Here is a 21,999-nt window from a genome sequence, read left to right as displayed (position 1 = left end):
CATGAAACTACTGCATACTTTGCAGTTCAGTATATATTAGTCCCTGATACTCATAGATTATGTTCTCACTTATTTATCTATTTAGTCACTTTAACAATTGATGCCCTGCATGACCTCTATGTGGTCACATTTTTTATTTGTTTCTTTGTTTTCCCCAGGTTTTACAAATAATAAACATTGAATTTTGTTGTTTATATGGTATTTCCATCTTGTGCATGCATTTTTGTTTTATGTGTTTATATTTGATATAAATTTTTATTTTTTTAAATAAGTACAAGGATTTGGACTTGTGACAATCAGAGATCTACTTTCACGTAGGCTCGTACTGGGTATTATATTGAAAACTAGATTAAACTTTTAGGTGTACGACATAACCGATTGTTTCAGCATCCACAATGTGGATCCAGTAAGAAAAATTGATAATTACTGTAGCTGTTAGGTTCACACAATGTCTTCGGTTCAATGATATGATACAACTCCCAAAGACATTTGGCCTCCAGTCTGCGATTCCTTCTTTATGGTGTTTTCCCAGTCTCAGTCCCACTAACTTCTGTGAAATTACAGGAAACTGTATTGAGATCCAACCCACAGATTCAGGTTGGGTTATTCTAGGCAGCTCTGTCTTCTCCCTACATGACTGGGTTAGATCTGACTGGTGCTCAGAATGGCTGCCAACTTCATACCCCTGATAGAATTCTCTATGGATTGATCAGGGGCTTCCAGCTTCTAACCTAAGTGGTATGTATGTACATGCAAGAATGTCTGCCCTTAATGAAGCCTTCCACATCAGCTTCAAAACAGCTACTGATCATGGTTAACAACTTCCTGCGCTCCCTCTAGTGTGCTGAAATAGTAAATACTTGACTGAAGTCCCTCCAGCCTCTACCCTGCCACCTTACTTGGGAATGCTTCCACTTCTGCTTGGAGCAAGTAGAAACAGCAACAATAAGGTTTTTGACTGAACACCAGAAGAAAAGAAAAGGGGTTTACATTACTATACCTTAATTGGCCCTACCTGGAGGCTTTCCTGGGAAATGAAGAGGAAACCTATGCAGTGGGGGGACGTTCTGTTTCCTCTCTTTGGGGCAGGAAGTGTGTATGTATGTGTGTAGAAGGGAACATATAGCAAGTATGGTGCAAATAACAGTCGTGAACAACACTGTAGGAAACGTATGAATGTGTAATGCTTTGTTTTTAAATGCAACTCTTTCTTCACCATTATACTCTTCCTCTCTCCTCTGGTTGTGTCAACATTCACACTGAAAGCAGCATTCAAATGCACAGATGTGTGGCCAGTTAGCAACTTTCTTGCTGCCTTTGAAGCTAGCCAGCAACGATTTGTGACATAATGGTAAATAGGTTAGCTGATGGCCTCTTGTGAACTTGCAGGAATATGGATGAACATAGCTGTGTGATGATGTGCCACATTCTGCTGTGCTGTGTATTGATCTTGTATGGAGCTTGCCAGAGTTTCTCATTTTTAAAAAGCACAAGGATTTTTCCAGTCTGCTAGAATCCAGAGCAATTTTCCAGGTCAGTTCTGAAGTTGCCACAGGCCAGGCTCTTAAATGGAGATCAGGAACTGATGGATACAGTCATCTGAATAATCCTTCATTTAGAAATGATAACACTGCCTGTTGGCACCATTGTGAATAAATAATTAAAAAGCTTATTTAGCCCGGAGTTTTGTAATTTGGCCTTGCCAGCAGCTGTAGGTTTACTGGCACCGTTAAAGAGTAATTATTATTTTTGGTACATCTTTCTTGAGATTTATATTGGGCCAGTGTATTCCATTGGCTCTGTGCATGTGGGAGTGGGGATGGACATAGAAAGGACAAGGCACTAACTACTACTGTCAACAAAGGGAATTCTTCTTTCAGTTCAAGTGGTAGAGTCCTTTGTTTTTGGAGATGAAAGACCATAGTTCTAATTAGGGCTGTCAGTTAATCCCAGTGAACTCACGTGATTAACTCAAATATTAATTGTGATTAAAAAAATTAAACGTGATTAATCACAGTTCTAATTGCACTGTTAATAGAATACCAACTAAAATTTATTAAATATTTTGAATGTTTTTCTACATTTTCAAATATATTGATTTCAATTACAATCCAGAATACAAAGTGTACATTGCTCACTTTATATTAGTATTTTTATTATAAATATTTGCACTGTAAAAATGATAAAAGAAACCGTATTTTTCAATTCACTTCATACAATACCATAGTACAATCTCTTTATCATGAAAGTGCAACTTACAAATGTAGATTCTTTTTTTTGTTACCTAACTGCACTCAAAAACAAAACAATGTAAAACTTTAAAGCCTACAAGTCCACTCAGTCCTACTTCTTGTTCAGCCAGTCACTAAGATAAACAAGTTTGTTTACATTTACAGCAGATAATGCTGCCGGCTTCTTATTTACAATGTCACCTGAAAGTGAGAACTGGCGTTTGCATGGCACTTTTGTAGCCAGCATTGCAAGGTATTTATGTGCAAGGTATGCTAAACATTCATATGCCCTTTCATGCTTTGGCCACCATTCCAGAGGACATACTTCCATGCTGATGCCGCTTGTTTAAAAAAGTTGAATTATTTTGTCCTGAACTCCTTGGGGGAGAATAGTATGTCTCCTGCTCTGTTTTACCTGCATTCTGCCATATATTTCATGTTGTAGCAGTATCGGATGATGACCCAGCACATGATCATTTTAAGAACATTTTCACTGCAGATTTGACAAAATGCAAAGAATGAGATTTCTAAAGATAGCTACAGCACTCGACCCAAGGTTTATGAATCTGAAGTGCCTTCCAAAATCTGAGAGGGAGATGAGAGGAGCATGTTTTCAGAAGTCTTAAAAGAACAACACTCCAATGCAGAAATTACAGAATCCAAACCACCAACAAATAAAATTAACCTTCTCCATCTGACTCAAATGATGAAAATGAACATGTCAGTCTGCACTGCTTTGAATCGTTATCGAACAGAACTGTCATCAGCCTGGACGCATGTCCTCTAGAATGATGGTTGAAGCATGAAGGGACATATGAATCTAACACATCCGGCACGTAAATATCTTGCAACGCCAGCTACAGTAGTGCCATGTGAATACCTTTTCTCATTTTCATGTGACATTGTAAACAAGAAGCGGGCAGCATTATCTTCTGCAAATGTAAACAAACTTGTTTGAGGAATTGGCTGAACAAGAAGTAGGACTGAGTGGACTTGTAGGCTCTCTAGTTTTAATTTGTTTTATTTTTAAATGCAGTTTTTTTCTACATAATTCTACATTTATAAGTTCAACTTTCATGATAAAGAGATTGTATTAGAGTACTTGTAAAATTGTGAATTGAAAAATATTTCCTTTGTTTTTTATAGCACAACTATTTGTAATCAAAAATAAACATAAGGTGAGCACTGTACACTTTGTGTTCTGTGTTGTAATTGAAATCAATATTTGAAAACATAGAAAACATCCAAAAATATTTAAATAAATGGTATTCTATTATTGTTTAACAGTGCGATTAATCGTGATTAATGTTTTTAATCGTTTGACAGCCCTAGTTCTAATCTAAACTTGTGTGTGTGTGCGCCTTTCTAATAGCAGTTATGTCTGTTGTCTGCCACATATGAATGAATTAGTTATTACAGAGGGGCTAAGTTATGCTTGTTGAGGCTTGGACTGGTTGCATTGCTGCTCTGAACATTGTGTGATGTTTGAGTGAAACATTTGAGAAGCACTCCATTTTTGCCAATTATAGAAGTGCAGCAGCACCTCAAATCCCTTATGTCTACACTGCAATTAAAAACCCACGACTGGCCCATGCCAGCTGACTCTGGCTCTGCGGGGATGGGCTCAGAGGCCATTGAATATCAGCGTAGACGTTCAGGCTTGGGCTTTAGCACCCTGCAAGGTTGAAGGGTCCTAGAGCTCAGATTTCAGCCTGAGTCTGAACATCTACCCCACAGTTAAACAGCCCCTTAGCCTGAGTCAGCTGACAAAGGCCAGCTGTGGGTTTTTAATTGCAATGTAGATATACCCTTTGATGCTAGCTGAGAGTGAGCTCCCAGGAGTGCTTCAGCAGAGTCACAAACATGCTCTCCCCCATTTGGAATATGGAGTATATAGTGTCTGGGCCGAAGACCAGATGAGTGTTTGGGCCAGAGATGACTAACGTTTCCTCTTTGGCTTTCTCGAGTGGCAGCCATATAGCCTTATTACTGCTCTATGCTCATGTCTGACTAGCCTCTAAGCAGCCTTCACTGGCTGCTGCTAGAGGCTCAGCAGATGGTTTTTGTGCAATTAGGAGAGCGCTCCTTGAAAAATGTAGTTTCCTATCCTACTTATACTTTAACAACTGCCTGGAACCTCTACTTGTCTTTACATCCTTGCTGTGATATTTAGGACACCAGTCTGGGCATACCAAAAAATTATGTGATTTGGCTAAAGAAGTGGATTCAATGTTATAAGTATATTTTAATGACCCCGTTATTAAGATTTGAAAATCTTCTGCTGAGTGTTGTCAGTAACCTGATTTCACCTTTTAAGGGATTGTTGCCATATTAATAATCACACTAATGAGAACTGACACAAGAGAAGTATTTAGAATGCATAAAGACAAAGATCCATTTAATGTTAGCTTCATACTGTGTGTTAAGCCAGTGTCTACCCTTTCTCTAATCCATGCATTATGCTGAGAGAGCATTTAGGATGTTTGGCCCTCATGGTCTGAATCTTGAGGTCCCTCCTCTCTTCATCAATGTAAGAGCAGAGTGTTTAGATTCAAAGACCCAGTGATGTTTACAGTCTCCATGAATAGATAAATAGCCAGCTGTTAAATGAGGAATATCTTTAAATTCATATCACCTGCTATTTACAAGAGGCAAATATTCACAAAGTGCATAAAAATATAGGAATGTGTTTATTATCATCACAAGTAATGTTTAATTCTGTCCAATAAAAACTATAGCTGAAAACATAAGTAAGTATACAGATTACGAAGAAAACATGCATCACTTACTATCAAACCATCTGAAGATCCAAAGGAAGACAAGACTGATCATAGACTTTTATGTTGATATCCTCTTTCTGCCAAGACAGATTGAAGTTTGATCAGTGTCTTGTTTACGTGCATCATCACTGAATTACTATAAATTGTATAATTATGGTAGCTCAAGAAAACGCCAGTTACTTTTTCTTAACTGTGTATATTTTAGCCAATTCCTCCCACCCATCCCAAATTTTACCAGTTTGCCTCATGTATTTGGATGCCTTTTACTAATAAGTACAGAATAATAATGTTTATTTTATGTGGAATTTTTAATCCATAGATGACAAAATGCTTTACAAAAGTAGATAAGTTTCATTAACCTACTTGACAGATTAGGTAACTGAGTCATAGAGCAGTTATGTGAATAACCCGAGGTCACACCGAAACTCAGTACAAGAGTTAGGACTAGGACCAGGCCCCTGGCATGCAATCCTGGCCCATTGGAGAGTGTCATAGTCTTGCCGTTGACTTCAGTGTAGTCAACATTCAACCCGTTCTCACACCACTAGGCCCCAGTTGCAGAAATCTGTTACATACCTTCATCTCTGCTTGTGGAGACTTTGGGTCAGATTCCCAGCTAGTGTAAATTATACACTGACTTACAAAATCTGAGAATCTGGCTTTTTTTGTTTACATTGTAAGTAGCTGAACTTCCTGTCTACAATAAGTTTCTTCCCAGATCCTCTTTTCAGTATCTTTACGTAGTTTGTATTTCCCCCAAATGGTACTTTGTTGTACCAAGATGTTACATTTCCCTTTTTGATGAGTTAAGTGTGTGATGCTTCCAGGGGCTGCGCAAGGTTGTGAGGCACCTCGCTATCACCTGCTCTTAGCGTTAAGAAGCCTTTTCTGTGTCTGATGAGGGTCAGCTCCCAACCCCATCTGCCACTGCCAACAGAAGCACTGCCCTCTAGGCCTTGCAGGCCCTTCTGTCATTCTGCAGGTTAGCGATAGGCACACTCCAGCCCTCTGAGCAGCTCCCTGGAATGTCCAGTCCCTGTTCCATTGGACACTTGAAATATTCATAGATTCACTATGGGGACAGCAGGGGTTGGATGGGGCAGGAGGCCCAGGGGAGCTGTCAGGGGGCAAGAAGTGGGGGGGCGGGGACGGATAGGAGGCGGGGCCGGGCCACGCCTCTCTGTTTGGGGAGACACAGCCTCCCCTAACTGGTCCTCCATACAATTTTGGAAACCCAATGTGGCCCTCAGGCCAAAAAATTTCCCTGCCCTTGATAGTATTGCTCACCTAAAGTCCTTGCTGTACTTTGCACCCAGGCTGGCTGTGACCCTTCTTTCATGCTGTCAGTTTGCCTCCTAGGTGAAAGATCCGGTGTGTCTCTGCACTCCAGTATATACCAGACCAGTCCTTTGTCTTTGTTCTTAAAGAGGACACCCCCTGCTGTCTCTTTCATCCTGTAGATTTCCTCTCTTGTAGGTTTCACAATCACTCAATTCACAGGATGGGTCAGTATACAAATAAGCATATAGTATGAGGCATACAATACACAAGTGGCCAGACAGGAAAATAAGTGTCAGTTACCTGTTAGAACATTTCCAAGTTATGTCACCTCCTGGTGACCTGCCTTAACTCCAAGACCTGGAGAGCATCATTTTCAGTATAGTTAAATAACTCCTTGAATATTATCCATCCATACATTTCACAATTATCATCATCAGTGGGCTTCTGGCTCTAAGCAGAGACCTTACATGCCAACCTTCCGTGAACTATTATGCAGATATCTAACCCCGGGAATCCCTGTAAAACTATGCAGCCCCTGTACCCTCTGCTAGTTGGCACCAAGGGGTCCTGAACCACAAACTGGAATTTCACTTTGGCCCCTATTTAATAAAGAGCATGGAGAGAATCCATAAAAGTCAATCAGATTTGACCTAAATCCTATTGACATGTTCGATACATATCTTCTCTTCCTGTTAAGCAGTTAGTTGCTGTAACTATGAATCAAATATATAGTATAATTCAGAGATGCTAATGTATGAGTATTTGATAAAGGAAATAAAATATTTCAGGTGTGGGAACTTTAGGAACAGAAATGACAAGGGAAGAGAATTTACAAGATTAAACAGTAAAATCTGAAAAGAAAGATAAAAGGCTGATCGTTCTGCAGTTGAGAGCATTTTCAGTCAATGCCATCCACACTAATACTGATATTTTTTGAGAGTCCATTCTTCTGTTTCACACACATCCATACATCTGAACATTGATTCACTTTGGGGACACACCCTAGATCAGTTAGGTCCTGATCCAAGGCTATATTGAAAAAATCAGTGGGAGTCAAAGGCTTCAATCATGTCCTTTTTTCCCTCTCTCACTGATTTCTCTCCCTTTCCCACCAATTCAGTTATTAAGTTAGGGCCCTATTGTCTGTTACTGAAAAGAGCTGCAAAGGTGGCAGCAACCACAGTCTGGTTCCAAACCATTACACAAAGGAAGCAAAAAATCTTTGTGTAAAGAGATGACGACTGAAAATGCTAATTCCTCATATACAAGGAAAGCAGTGTGTACACCACTGGGACATAATTGCAATAAGCAGCCTTTGGAACCAATTAAATGAAGTAAAAATCAGCTCTTAGCTGGTTATTAGTGTGCAAACACTAGCACCGGAGATATAATGTATTAATTTAATTTCCTTAATGTCACTAATTGTGTTGGGTTCGTTTGGTATTGATGTAGATGTATGTACTTTTATGGGATTGTCGTGTTTAATGCAGCACTAATTTAACAGGACCATATTTTACAGTGTTACTCAGCTGTGGCTGAAGTCAGAAATAGCATCAAGCAAGGAAAAAAATAATTTAGTCTTCAGAAAATAAACAAGTGACCAAAATGGTGAGTTTTGATATGAAACAAGACTATGCATATACATGATTGTGTGGTCAATTAAAAGCTTTGGGGGATTTTTTTTTCTGCTGTGAGATTGAATTAATCTTGGAACATTGCACAGAAAGTGCTTTGTGCTGGTCAATCAAATACACCGTTCATAATCATTCTGATTCTAAGTACTGTCAGAGAAGTGCATCTCAAATTGCGAAGTCACACCAATTTGCTAGCATGACAGGGTCAATTCAGAGCCAGGTGACTAGTGCACTGTAAGTAGCATCAAAATATCAGAGTAAAAAAATTCTGAGGCCTTTCCTCAGTAGCAAAGAGAAGAGAAACCAGGAATTAGGAGTATTAGGAAGGCTTAACTAGGTGTGTTTTATCTCAGGCTTGTCAGTTAGGATTTTCTCTAATGCCAGAGGGAAGTGTTGGATCAAAGGAGGAGATAGCATAAAAATTATATGTTCAGTGATAGTAACTAGGGAATCTATCAATGGCTTCACATCATTATCTGGGATTAACTGGGGTTTTGATAAACCTAGTGCTGTATGTGCTACAAATTGGTTACAGTATCTTTTTTAAAATGTTGTTTACCTGGGAGGCAAGATAATTGGCTATAACTGATTCTTACAACACTGTATTTATGCTACTTTGAATAACGATAGGGATTATTTGTAGGTATTAGGGAACTGTTGCACTGGTCTCAGACAGACTGTGAGAGGTTGTTAATTTGGCTTAGTCAAGCAATAGTGGTATAATATTGCTGTGTGGTACCATTTGTTGCAATAATCACAAGCAGTATCCAGTTTCTGCATGCTTGTAGCAGGATTGAAGCTACCCAATAAGGATAAACCAAATGAATAATTAATGGTGCTAAACATCTGGGTCTGGCATGGGTTTTCTGTAAGGCTTCTCTGATCTCAGATGTACTTATTAAAATGATAACATTCGTAAAGCACAAATGATGATGCTCATATACTGCAAAGTCATTGGTTTATTGTATTCCTTATTTTGCTGCCTTATCAGAGAATACAGCTGTGAGGAGGCAAGTCCCCTTCCTAGTGAGCAATCTATTACTTGTGACATCCTTCTTCAGTTACCCTACTTCCCGTTCTGCAGTTAAGAGTTTGTTTTTGATCTGACTGGAAAAAGGAGTAAATCGGTTATTCTTTTGTTGTTAAAATGTCTTTTATTTTAAATAATCCTAGGTTCAGAGTACCCATGAATCACATTCTGTAAACACATAGACCCTCAATTAATTAATTAAAAGAAAGGCACATGGGATTAACACACCTGTTGTTTGCGTGTATTATAATGTAGATATCTTCCGGTGTGTGGGAAGAGCTAACTGCATGTAGAATTTGAAGGCATTGAAAAATATTTTGTTTTCATAATCAACAAATAATATAAAGATAGCTTGTGCATATCCACAGACCCAGTGCTAGATCACCTGGTTTACTAAGACTACTCTATACACTGCCAATGCAGACCCAGATCCAGTCAGAAGAAGCATGGAGGTGGTGTAGCCATTCTTTTCCCTTCAGAGTTCAAATCCAGGAAAGGCTCACTTGCCACAAATCTCTGAGAGTGTACCACTTAATCTGTGAGACCAGAGACAAATCAAACACCAGCATTTTGCTAATCTGTAAATTTCTGAACATTAAAGGCTTCCCAGATGATCTGATCAAGATGCTGTCTGACACGATAATGAAGTTTACAGAATTAATTGTTTTGGGGGTCTTCAACATTTGATGTCTCCTCTGATATGGCATATTACCAACCTTTCCATCTTTGATTTCTCAGAAGTAATCTCTAGTCCACTTTTATTATTTATTATTGTATGCAATCTGGTCAAACCAATCCGCAGCATTCTTATCAATGGTGTTCAAGGAACAAAGACATCCAGGAAGTTGAGTCATTTTGGAGTCCTCAACAGTGTGTGTCATGGTTTGTGGCTGCCCACATTGACATAGTGGGTTGTCTCTAAAACACCACCAAAATTCCGCTGGAGCACAAATTCCATGTCTGGTACAAAACCAGCTCCATTGCTTTCGTGGTAAATTATACCCGGGTTGACACTGCATGGGGTCCGAGACAAAATAATTATTTGTCACTTTCTCTGTGGACCATGAAGCTTGTGACATGTCCTCTACCGTCAATCCCTCACCTGGTAAATTTATCCATAATTGGCGCTGTGAGGACAGACAATCATGGTAGATTAAATAAGTCTTTAATTAATGGTAGATGTTGCATGTCACACAATTTTGTCACAAGCTTTGCTATGCTTTTCTCTCTGGAAACACTTGGGGGGAGCAATATTGCAGAAAACCAGTAACCAGGGTACAGGAATTGATGTAAGTGTGCAGGAAATAATATGCATGGTGCAATTAAGTTGTATGTTGATCATCTTTGTGTGAGATGAGCAAGCCCATTTTGGAGTGCAGTACTCCACTGCTGAATAACAGAGTGCCAAGGCTGAAGTGTGTAACATTTGGGCATTGGCACCCCATGTCATTCCGGCCAGTTTTCTGAGCAGGTTGCTGTGCATTTTGACCTTAGTTGCTGTCTTTGTAAGATGGTCACAATATGTGAGAGTTCTATACAACTTGATGCCTAGATAGACCAGTTGTGAATCATACTTTATTTGCTGACCATTGAGAACTATATTCAGCTCTCTGCCCGCTTGCGCATAATGTAAGCGGAAGACACTTGACACAGTCTTACTTCCACTTGGTATCACACACCACCGATGACAATAATTGGTCATAGACGCCATATCTGCATTCAGAACACACTCGAGTGTGACTGAGTGCTGAGGCATATGTCATCTGCGTAAACAAACTTGCGAGACCCAGTATATGGTAGATCATTTGAATGTAAGTTGAATAATGTTGGAAATAATACTGATTCTTGTGGGAGGCCGTTCTTCTGGTGCCTCCATGTATTTTTTCTATCACCGATATGCAAGTGGAGATGGCGATTTCTCAGAAACGGAGCCATTGGACATACTAACCAACTTGGCATAGTTCTAGACGATTTCACCAAGAGGCCCATGTGCCAAACTGTATTGTATGCTGCTGTCAGGCCAAGGAAAACTGAACCAGTCTTCAGCTTATGTTGAAATCCAATTTCGATGAAAGTTGTACGTTCCAGCACTTGATCACATGTACTACAACCATGGAGAAAACGAGCTTGCTCTGATGACAGCATGCCTTCCACAGGTGGTGAAATTCTTTGTGAAATCAGATACTTAAGCACATTAAAGCAGACGTTTAGAAGTGAAATTTGTCTGTAGCTCAAAGACAAGTGTAAATCTTTCACAGGTTTCATCAAGGCAATGACCTTCGCTTGGTGCCAGATTCTAGACAGTCTAGATTCCCACATAATTCTGTTGAAAAACCAAATGAGCCATTCCTGAGTATGAGGACCCAGATGTTTCATGAATTCAGGTGCAATTTCATCATATCCAGGAACTGTACATGTTTTTAAGTCATTCAGCACTTTATCCAGTTCCAGACTAGTGAATGGCTCCATCTTACTATCGGTTGAATTGCTCCTTAGGAAACACTGCCACTCATCATGTACCTGTCATTTGACAACTCTGTTAACAGGAGCTTTGGTGACCTTCAGCAGATGACTGGCAATCTGATTTGGAGTAACTGCTGGCCTGCTTTGCGCACAGAGACATTGAGCCACACCTAGTCAACGAATTAAGCTCCAACTCTTCCTGCTTGACGGGGTAAAGTATGTATAGAAAATTCTACTCAACCAAGAGACTGAGGGGTAGAAGAATTGGTAAAACTCTATAACCATTCCCTGACTATCACTAAAGGTACTGTAGTACTAAAGCACCCCCTCTCACCTTGCCATCCACACATATTCCTTTGGTTCTCAGATAACCTGCAACATAAGAAGCAGGAAGGAAGGAAGAAAACTTGATCAGAACTGGAGAAAAATGCAGACTGGTTCAGGCAAACTCATACCCTAAGAATTCATTTGAACTTATGCAACTGCTGTGATGGAAGCTAAAAGAACCTAATTCTGATCACTCATAGAGGCAGCAAAGTCCTGCCTTTCAGAAGTCTTCTGGGCGGTACTCACTTTGTAAATCCAAACTTCTCTGCAGTAATATCCAGAACTGAATGTCTCTCATTGTGGGGAATTACCATCCTTTTTTGTCACAGTAGACGACCTGCATCTGAAATGACCTTGCTAATTTCCAGAAACAACAAACCAGACCCAAGACTGGAAATACAGTGCTCCATTCTCAAAATTTGGACAACAAGGAGTGATGGAAGCAATTACAGCAATCAGGGCTACCACCTGGAACTCTGTTCCTTGCACTTAGGCAATATGGCTTCTGCAGACAGTTGTGTCCTATTACCTCCTTTCCACACTCGTGCAGTCTTATAATTGTGACAGAAACTTAGCATCATTCTCAGACTTGTAACACAAGCTAATTGAGACACTAGTTAAAATAGCCTTCAACACCAGTTTCTCTGCCTACAACAACCTGGTTCAATGCCAACGAATTTTAGGCCAGGACTAAGACTGCACAAGCTACTCTCATGAATGACCTCCTCCTGTCTAAAGACAGGGGATGTACATTGTACTCAGTCTTCTGGACCTCTTGGCAATATGTGATACTGTCAACTACCAACTTCTTCTATCCCAGCTCTAAGAGGTTGTAAGAATGAATGTGTCTCAGGCAGAACTCAACTGAGAGCATCTACCCTGTATCTTAAATGCAGTAACATTGTGGATCAGTAATAGGAGGCCTATATTGCAATGCAGTTCTTCATAAAAACACATGTAATAGAAGTTGCTACTAACTCTCCTAACAAATAAGCAGCTTCCTAAGATGTTAACAATCAAGCAGAGCTAGAGATATTTGTAGTGCCCATTGATGTCCCATGTTCATTATATTCAATCTTCTCTGAGGGTATAGCTACACTTCAAGCTGTAGGTGTAATTTCCAGCTCGAGAAGACACAACCATGCTGCCTCTGATCAAGGTAGGGCACAAAAAGCAGAAGTCTACTGGTCATGGTGTGCGCAGCAGGAGGGGCAAGCTGTCCCAAGTATGTGCCTCAGGTTTCAGACGGGATTGCGCTTGTTCCCCTCCTAAGGCTCATGGCATGGCAGCTACACTTCTATTTTTAGTCTGCTAGCTTGAACAGAGCTAATGCAAGTATATCTCCTTGAGCTGGAAATTAACCTCCATCTTGGAGTCTTAGCTGTATTAGCTTAGTTGCTGTATTAGCAAAGATAAAAACGTTTAAAGGCTATTAGCCTTCGTGCTTCTGAATTTAAAGCCAACCACTAACTAGCAGGGGTGAGGAAGAAATTCCTTCCATATACATGTTATTGCATAATTATAGGCTGTGTTTTACACCTTCCTCTAAAACATCTGGTATTGATTAGTTATGACCATAACTATGTTCCTGTTTTGGGGCATGAAGGATGGCTCTAGCCCTACCATACATCCTTGTCTTGCACTATAGTCAGCTGAGCCAATTCTTTTCTCAGTCCCTAGGCTCAATCAAGACCAACCTATGTAGGGTTCCCTTGTTGTGGAACTCCTTTGTGAGTCCTTTGCTGGCTGCCCTTAGAGCGCACGGTGAGTCCCATTTACTTCATTTCAGTTGGCTTGTGACTATTCTCCCTTCTCTTGATTTTGCTTCTGCCACCTTGCCCCTCCCCCCAATTTGTTTCTTCTGATTCCTATAACAAGTTAGGACTGGATCCTCTTGGGGATGGTGTGGGCATTGGTCTCTTTTATTTCTGCCGGATCCTGTAATATTTTTATTTGTACTGGGGGCCATCTTAGCGTGGTGTTTATGTGTTTAGTTGGCTTTTCTTTCGATGTACAGTGCGTGGCTGCGTCACAATAGCAATTCGGTAAATGGATTACATGTATCAATAAAGTGTCTGTGTTAAGCCACTAGCAGAAGATTGGAATACTATAGTTATAGACTTCTGTTTACCTGAACTTGATCCAGGCCGGTCTGTTTCTGATCATGGTTCCTTTCACCTAATTTCTAAAAGACCTAAACAGCTTTGCAAGATAGATCTGTCAAGCTACTTGCTCTCTCAATTTCCCATCTACACTGATCAACTGAGCGTGATCTTTGTTTTGCTCAGGTTAATTTTTAATCTTATTTTCCTGACTTTCATGGTTGAGCTCCTCTATCACCTATTATAGTTCATCAGTATTTTCTTAGAACACAGTGATTTTGCCTGTGAATCTGATGTGGTTTTCACCTGCTTTCCGTATATGTGAAGCCCCTATTTTGGTCCCGACTGAGTGTCTACAGCTGTTTTGTAGACATGCCTGAAAGCAGTTGAAAGAGGTGGTGTATGTTTGTTTTGCTCTTCTTTCTGTCTTTCTAGTTAAGTGTCTGGTATTCACTTTTTTATTTAGCATGGGAAAGAAGTCTGTTTTGAAAAATGTTTTCTGAAAGCCATCTTCTCTTTAATGTTTTAAATCCAGTGCTGCAATGAATCAGTTACAGTATTTGGTAAAGAGGCATTAGGTTAAATGTATTCCTCAAGGGCCAGATGTATCCCTGGTGCAGCTCCATTGAGCTGACTATAATTGATTCACTGAGCTCCAAGGAATTACTCTAGGGATGAGTTTGGCCCTTTGTCTGCATTCTCATGTTTTAGTGATATGTCAGTCCTCTGCTCCTCAGGCCTTGCATCCTTTGTGCTAATAATAAGTGACTTCTCCATTTACCGCTCTGTTCATTTTCTTCACTGCTTGCTTGTTTTTCATTTAACTCTTTTTATACCTTTAGAAGTACACTGTATGTCCTGAAAATGACATTCTCTTGCGGTGGAAGTAAGATTTGAACTGTAGAGCCCTTTACAGTTAAATCATTCCCTTTGTGAATTAGACAGAGCTGTGAGGCACATAGGTTTATTTATGGTGGCGGCCTCAGGCTTCAGAGCCTAGACTCTCCCTGGCTCACGAAGTGTGTTCAATATAAAGGTACTAGGGAAATGGACTTCAGAAGATTTGAATCAGATGGAGAGCATTATAGCACCTTGAAAGACTTGTTACAGAGCCCATTAATGTTGCTGCTTAGTGCTGTTAGTGAGACATACTTCCTTAAACCTTTTCTTTTGGTAGCATTCTAACACTGACACCATAAAACTCAAAAACATTCCCAAAATAAATGAAACACAATAACAAAAAGATTTGAAAATACTTACGGCAATGTTCTGTGAGAATAATATTTTAAAATAGCAGTGATTTGGCTATGTAATGTCTCCTAGTCCAGGGTAACCAAGACTTTCTTGGTTAGGCTTACGCCCATATTTTTCTTCTTTATACCTTACGAAAACATTTTGAATGTTCATATATTTGTTGTTCACACTTATTTTATGGCCCACTACTTGAAATCTAGTTCACTATTTAACATAATTTTGTATTAATTTTCCAAGTAATAATATAGTAAACAATATGAAGCATGACAAACTATACTTCAAAGACTATGAGATCCATAAAGAGCTCATTGAATGTTACTGGGGAAAAATGACCCTCAAGATCAGGGGTCTCAAACATGTGGCCCACGGGCTGCATCCCTGCGCCCCCCCCCCCCCCCCAGCATTTACCTAGAACGGCTCCAGCCTGGTGCGCACTGGGGGCAGGTCAGGCTCCCTGCCTGCCTGCATGCCTTGCCCCCACGCCGCTCCGGGAAGCGGCCAGGTCCTGGGGCGGGGGGGGAGGGGGCACAGGGGTCTGTGTGTTGCCTGGCCGCTCCTCCAGGTACTTCCCCCGAAGCTCCCATTGGTCACGGTTCCCAGTCCCCAGGGGTCAGGGGACAGGCCAGGGACCTTCCCCTCTGGTGGGACCCACAGTCCAGGACAACTCGTCCTGTATCCAATAGGGAATTGGGGGGATGGGGGGAACCCGGGCCCGCCCTCTACTCAGGGTTCCAGCCCAGGGCCCTGTGGATCACAGCTGTCTACAGTGTTTCTTGTAACAGTTGTGTGCCAGCTACAACTCCCTGGGCTACTTCCCCATGGCCTCCTCCTGACATCTTCTTTATCCTCACCACAGGACCTTCCTCCTGATGCCAGGCAGCATTTGTACTCCTCAGTCCTCCAGAAGTACGCCCTCTCACTCTCAGCTCCTTGCATGCCCCTCCCTGACTGAAATGAGGTCCTTTTTAAACCAGGTGCCCTGATTAGTCTGCCTGTCTTAATTTATTCTAGCAGCTTCTTAATTGGCTCCAGGTGTCCTAATTAGCCTGCCTGCCTTAATTGGTTCCAGCAAGTTCCTAATTGTTCTGGAACTGCCCCTGTTACCTTACCCAGGGAAAAGGGACCTGCTTAATCTGTGGCTAATACATCTGCCTTCTATCACTCTCCTTGCAGGGGAGATACCACGATCACGAAGGTGGTTTTCCCAGGGTGACCCCTGCGATTTCCCCAAATGCGGGAAACTCAACTGCCTAATTTGTGGTAGTGGGGGACTGCATTCACACTCTCCCCTGAAAAAAGAAAAATCACTTTCCTGTAGCCATCTGGCCTGACCTTGTCACAACGTATACCATGTTATGTGTGCATATTAGCAAAGTCAGAGTGCGTCCTGCACTTGGAGCCGAAGGTGGCGAGGTTTGTGGTGCTTTTTAGGGCTTGTCCACACGGGGAAGTTATTGAACAGCAAGCCAGGGTGTAAATTTAGAGTTCCCTAGCTGCACCACACTATCTCCCCATGTGGACATTTTTATTGCACAATAAAAGTATCTTTGAGTGGTTTCGCTTGGTACACTTCAAGGCGTATTACACTAAAGCGCACAAATAATAAGAGAATTAAGTAGAAATTTCCTTTCCTCACTACAGACTTCTGTAAATTTGTTCAGAAATTCTGTAGAAAGATTATTATTGTCTGTTTAAATCCTGTTTGACTTGCCTGCATAGAGCATATCATTGAGTTTCCTTTTTATGTTAAAATTAGTATGAAAATAAGCAATTTTTTTCATGCTTTGAAAATATTATTTATTATTATAGCACCTACGAGCCCCGTCATGGACCAGGACCCAATATAAATTTATCAAGATTTCAAAAACTACATATGAGTTAATTCAAGAATGTTTGCAGTACTCTGTGTATTGTATTGTAGTTCTGGGTTTGTTTGGAATTTCTTCAGTGTTATTGTAGAACTCCTTTCCTGCTGAGAAATCGTTACCAGTGAATTATCAAAGACCTCCAGCAGCTACGACTCTGAACAGTAAACAGATTGTTGTTGCAGTTTTACAGGGCAAATGCCTGAGAAACTTTATTGATACATGGAGCCAAGAGACACCAACCATCAAGTTTCACCTCTTAAAACTACTTAAAAGCTTAAGTTTCATTTAAAAACTACTTGCTTACAAAATCAGACATAAAAAGACAAAAGTGTTACAGCACACTGTTACTGAAAAATTCCTTACTTTCTGATTTTTACCATATAATTATAAAATAAATTGATTGGAATATAAATGTTGTACTTACATTTCAGTGTATAGTATATAGAGCAGTATAAACAAGTCATTGTCTGTCTGAAATTTTAGTTTGTACTGACTTCGCTAGTGCTTTTCATGTAGCCTGTTGTAAAACTAAGCAAATATCTAGATGAGTTGATGTACCCTCTGGAAGCCCTATGTGTACCCACAGGGATACGCGTACCCCAGGTTGAGAACCACTGTACTAGAGGACAGGGCCCCCCAATGTGCCAGACACTGTACAAACATGAAACATTTGTACACACATTTGTATTTGGATTGAAAAATTGCTGTGCATTTTTTATAATCCTAATTTTGTTAAGATTTGTGGCTAATAGACATTACTTGTTAGAATTATTTTCACAATTGTCAAGTGCATGTGAAAGCAGGAAAAACCGGGATGTTTGTAAATACGTTAACGTATTGAGCAGGATAAAAAAGCCCCTCAAAGTGACTGTGTAATTAAATATTAGCACTAGACAGTTCCAAATTGCTGACCTAAGGCTATAATTAATTGTCTTCCTCTGCAGATGTCATAAAAGGGAATGCAGAAGAAGTAGATTAGATTAGAGAATGGTAATAGAGGAAAAGACTGATGTTCAGTACTGCTTTGGGATTTGCATATATTGTAAGTTAGATAGGCGCAATCATTTAGCGTATAAGTGTATGAGACAAAATGAATACAGATGGGGACATGGCCAGATTTTGATTAGAGGGAAGCTGTTGCCCCTCTCTAAGGACCTACTCCAACCCTTAGGCATGTGCCTTATTTGACTAGTGAGAGGAGTCTCACTGACTTCAAGGATTGTTGGGAGTACCATATATCATCTTGAAGGGAAGAAGAATGAGGACGGGAAGTTTTAGTCCTTCCATCCATATCCCAAATTACCTGTCAGCAACTGACTTCCCCTCACTTTGCCAAATGAAAAAAGCCTTTTGCAGTGTTTGCATGAAAAAGTGTTTTGAGGAAGGAGGAAACTAGTTCACAGATGGTTTGTGTCTGCAGGAGGGTCAGGTTGTGGCAAGAGGGTCAGACACTGGAGTTAGAATTCGGACATCCTTCTCCCTCTGTTTAAGGTTCTTTGAATGCAGCTCATATGCGAAGGTGAGCAGTGCAATATGATGAGTAGACATGAAGAGCTAGTATTCTGAATACACAGGGAAATGGGGAGTAGCATGGGTTTGAATGTGAAGTTCTTGTTCTACTATTTCAAGAGTAATTACAGTTGTGCTTATATTTGTTCTTTCTTTAAAGGTATAAAACCTTTTGTTTTAATTAGATCATGTTATGAACAATTTAATTAGAAGCTATGTTTGTCTCAGGGAAACTGCTGTGTGGGTTATAATTCTCTCCACGGTCTCTCTGATCAGGCAGACCAACTACAGGCAAGAATCAAATAAAGTAGTGAAAGATTATAATCTTTACATTCTATGTACACTTTTAATCAGGGTTAAAACAAAGATAGATCTGGGTATTTCTATTCATTATGCTAGACATGGCACTTAAATTCTTTGGTATTTATATTTATATTTCCATAATGGAAAGCTTGCAAGAAGTCCCTTGTATGAATAAATACAACAATAAGTAAAGTATTGTGTGTTTCTAGATAACAGCTAACTTTCTCTTATTTGGAACCATTTTAGGATTTTGTGTCTAGGAACTTATTTTCCAAAGTACAAATAATCTTATTTTAAAGAAAGGGGTCACTTTTTACTAAGAGGCTGCTTCTAATTTTTTGAATTACTTTCCTCACTCAGTCTAAAGCAATTAAAAAAGGGAAATCGATGAAATCAGCACACATTTAGGGGGAGCTGCCATACGCTAAATATACTAAAGCAAACACTGGTTTAACAGGAGGACATAGCACCACTGATTAACTGTATTATTCTACTGCATGCTAGTCTACTTTACTGTTATACCACTGAATGCAATGTGTATTTAGGGCCAGATTTTCAAAAGAGCTCAAAGCTCACTTAGGTACCAAAATAAGTGGTCAGATTCTGGGTGCTGAAATCTTTGGAAAATCTAGCCATAAGTGTCACAATGGGAGCCGTTGAGTGCTGAGCACTTTTGAACATCTAGCCTTGGGTATCCCAAACGTGTGCACATGAAGTAGACATTCTCTAGACCACTGGTTCTCAATTTGTGGTCTGCGGATGCCTGGGGCTCTGCAGACTATGTCTAATATTTCCAAAGGAGTCCGCACCTCCATTTGAAATTTTTTATGAGTTCGCAAATAAAAAAAGATTGAGAACCACTGGTCTAGACTAAATGTCCCTTTAGATGCCGATCATCAACTGAATTATTTCACAAAATGTGCTCGCCACAGCCTCCATGTGGTAAGTCCTTGTCCAGGTTGCTGGAGGAAAGAGGGTTGAGTGGGGTTGGGTTTTTTGCCTCCTTTAAGGGCACCCTTCCTACTATAACAGGTAGTAGAGGGGAAGTGTGGGGAAGGTTCACAGGGAAGAAGAAAAATGGAAGTAGCTGGGCTGGGGGTATTTATATCCTATGCAGTTTGAGAATTTGGCAAACCAGGCCCCCTTTTACCTGGATTGGGCTGGCAACAAAAGCAGCAGGCATGGGGGCAAAGGGGAGCCTGAGCCAGAGGAAGAAGGGGAGTGGCTCGTGGTAGGGGAAGGGGAACTGACCAGACCCCTCTTACTGCAGAGAAGTGATTGGGTGTCTCCTTGGGGTCAGAGGGCTGGCTGGGGCTCCCCATACCATAGAGGAGGGAGTAGGGGGCCTATTTGGGGGACAAGGTGGCTGCCTGGGTGTGGCAGCTAGTATGGAGGCCCTCAGGTGAGTGGACCAGCATGGCTGGCTGTTCACAGAGCTGTGTGGCCCCTCTGACGGGGGAGTGGCGAGACAGTATGACTGGCTGGGTATGGGAATGAGAATAGGGGAAGTACAGGGACATTCCCAGAGTTTGGAATGTCTTTCCTGGGATTCCCCAAGTCTTAGAGTCTGGCCATTAAGGGGTGGGCAAGTAACACTCTGGGCACTCTCCAGACTATGCAGGGATGCAGGACTGAGATGCAGGCAGCATCCAGCTGAGCATGGGATTCCCCAGTAGACCCAATGTTACGGATCAAACACCTCTGATCCAACTCGGGGGGGGGGGAATTTAGGGACATATTTGGGAACCAAAGCTCAAGGTGGCTGCAGTCAGGACTCCAAATAAAATTGGGGACCAGAATTGGGAAAACTGAGGCATAGGTCAAGACTCCCGCTGAAAAAGGGGACCCAAATTATGGGAAACTGTGGTGTGGCTTGGAATGGTGGTGGCCAAGACTCCAGACAAAACTGGGGGATGAGCTGAGGAAAACTTTGAGGCGTGGCTCAGGCTTATGGGTCAGGCATGACTACAACCAATAGTGCAGCTGAAACTGGGGATCAAAATTGGGCAAATTGAGGCACAGCTTGGGATGGACTTGGCCAGGAAGCTAGCTGAGATGGGGAAATCAAAACTGGGGGGAAAACGGAGGTGCAGGTTGGGATAGCTGCGGCCAAGATTTCAACAGAACTGAGGAATCAAACTAGGAGAAATGGGCACAGGGAGGGGGTGGCTGCAGCCAAGATCTAGAAGGTACTGATTAGGGAAACTGAGGTACAGCTCAATGTGGCAGCCAATAGACAGTGAAAGTGATTTGGGAAGATGTAAGGAGGTCAAATTGCTACTCAGAGCTACATGGGCTTTTGGGCAGATTCAGGAATTGTTCTGTGGGGTGACAATTATTTGGGCCTGACATGTTGCAGCACAGAGTGTGTGTGTGTGTGTGGGGGGGGAATGAAGACTTGATGGGTCAGTAAGTCCAGGGGGTCTGTGAATAGCTAGGTGGCTATATTCGTATGTACCCAAGGGGGGTTGGTAATTCTTCACTGGGACCTCTTACTGGGCATCTGAGTTATTCAGGGAGGACAGGGTATGCCTGTCTGCTGGGGGAATGGATATAATTATGTCTGATATTAACCTCGTGGGGGTGGGAGGAGGCAGCCAGGCATCATTGCTGGGGTCTCCATGTGGCAGATGTGGCAGTTACCGTTATGGAAGGGATACAGTTATCAGATAAAACAGTTTAGAAAGGATTTGAAGGAAAGCATCTCTGAAGGGAGCTGAGTAAGAGGATAGTTGAGGCTCATACAACTAGACCAGTGAGAAGCCAGTCCCCCTCCTTTATAACCCCCTTAATCGCAGATGAGGGAAGGGCAGTGGGGTCCCAGCCATCCAGTGGCTGAGACCAGACTGGGGATTATATGGAAATGATTAAGGACAGGATGATGACATTCATTGTACAATTATTGTTGGGTATGCCCTGATATTTTAGGTGAATAATGTGGCAATCTAATTAAACCACATCCATTGCCTCCTCCCTCCTGTCTTTCTTCTGGTGTGGCCGGGCAATAATTGTTTTCATCACTGCTTGCTTTTCATTGCCCTTCCAATGCAGACATTTCAATCCATGTTCTGGAGGAAAGAAGAGTCTGGGGAAAGCACTTTTGCAGATTATTTGTAGTATGTTTAGAAAGACAGTCCCTAATCTGATGAGGAAAGCCACAAAGCATGTATTTTGTGTCTGTTATGCATGTGTTTAACAGGAAAATCCTTGGAGTGTG

At 41.2% G+C, this 21,999-nt stretch overlaps 1 protein-coding gene and 1 pseudogene across 6 annotated transcripts in view; both read left to right on the top strand.

Annotated features, from left to right (window-relative positions):
- SV2C (synaptic vesicle glycoprotein 2C) overlaps nt 1–21,999 on the top strand; it is a 213,967-nt gene that overhangs the window by 63,460 nt on the left and 128,508 nt on the right. Inside the window, exon 1 of one of the 6 annotated variants that reach the window (XM_073344197.1) lies at nt 14,144–14,243. The exons of the other annotated variants lie outside the window; for them this stretch is intronic. The gene's annotated coding sequence lies outside the window, so the exon portion shown is untranslated. Of the gene's footprint in view, nt 1–14,143; nt 14,244–21,999 lie in introns of those variants that run through there. 6 annotated transcript variants of the gene reach the window in all.
- Nucleotides 16,261–16,394, top strand: LOC140912180 (U1 spliceosomal RNA; annotated as a pseudogene).

Source organism: Lepidochelys kempii, chromosome 5 (genome assembly GCF_965140265.1).
Source record: "Lepidochelys kempii isolate rLepKem1 chromosome 5, rLepKem1.hap2, whole genome shotgun sequence".
In the NCBI taxonomy this organism is placed as follows: domain Eukaryota; kingdom Metazoa; phylum Chordata; order Testudines; family Cheloniidae; genus Lepidochelys; species Lepidochelys kempii.
Note: the sequence above shows the minus strand (reverse complement) of the source record. Positions and strands in the feature narration are given on the sequence as shown.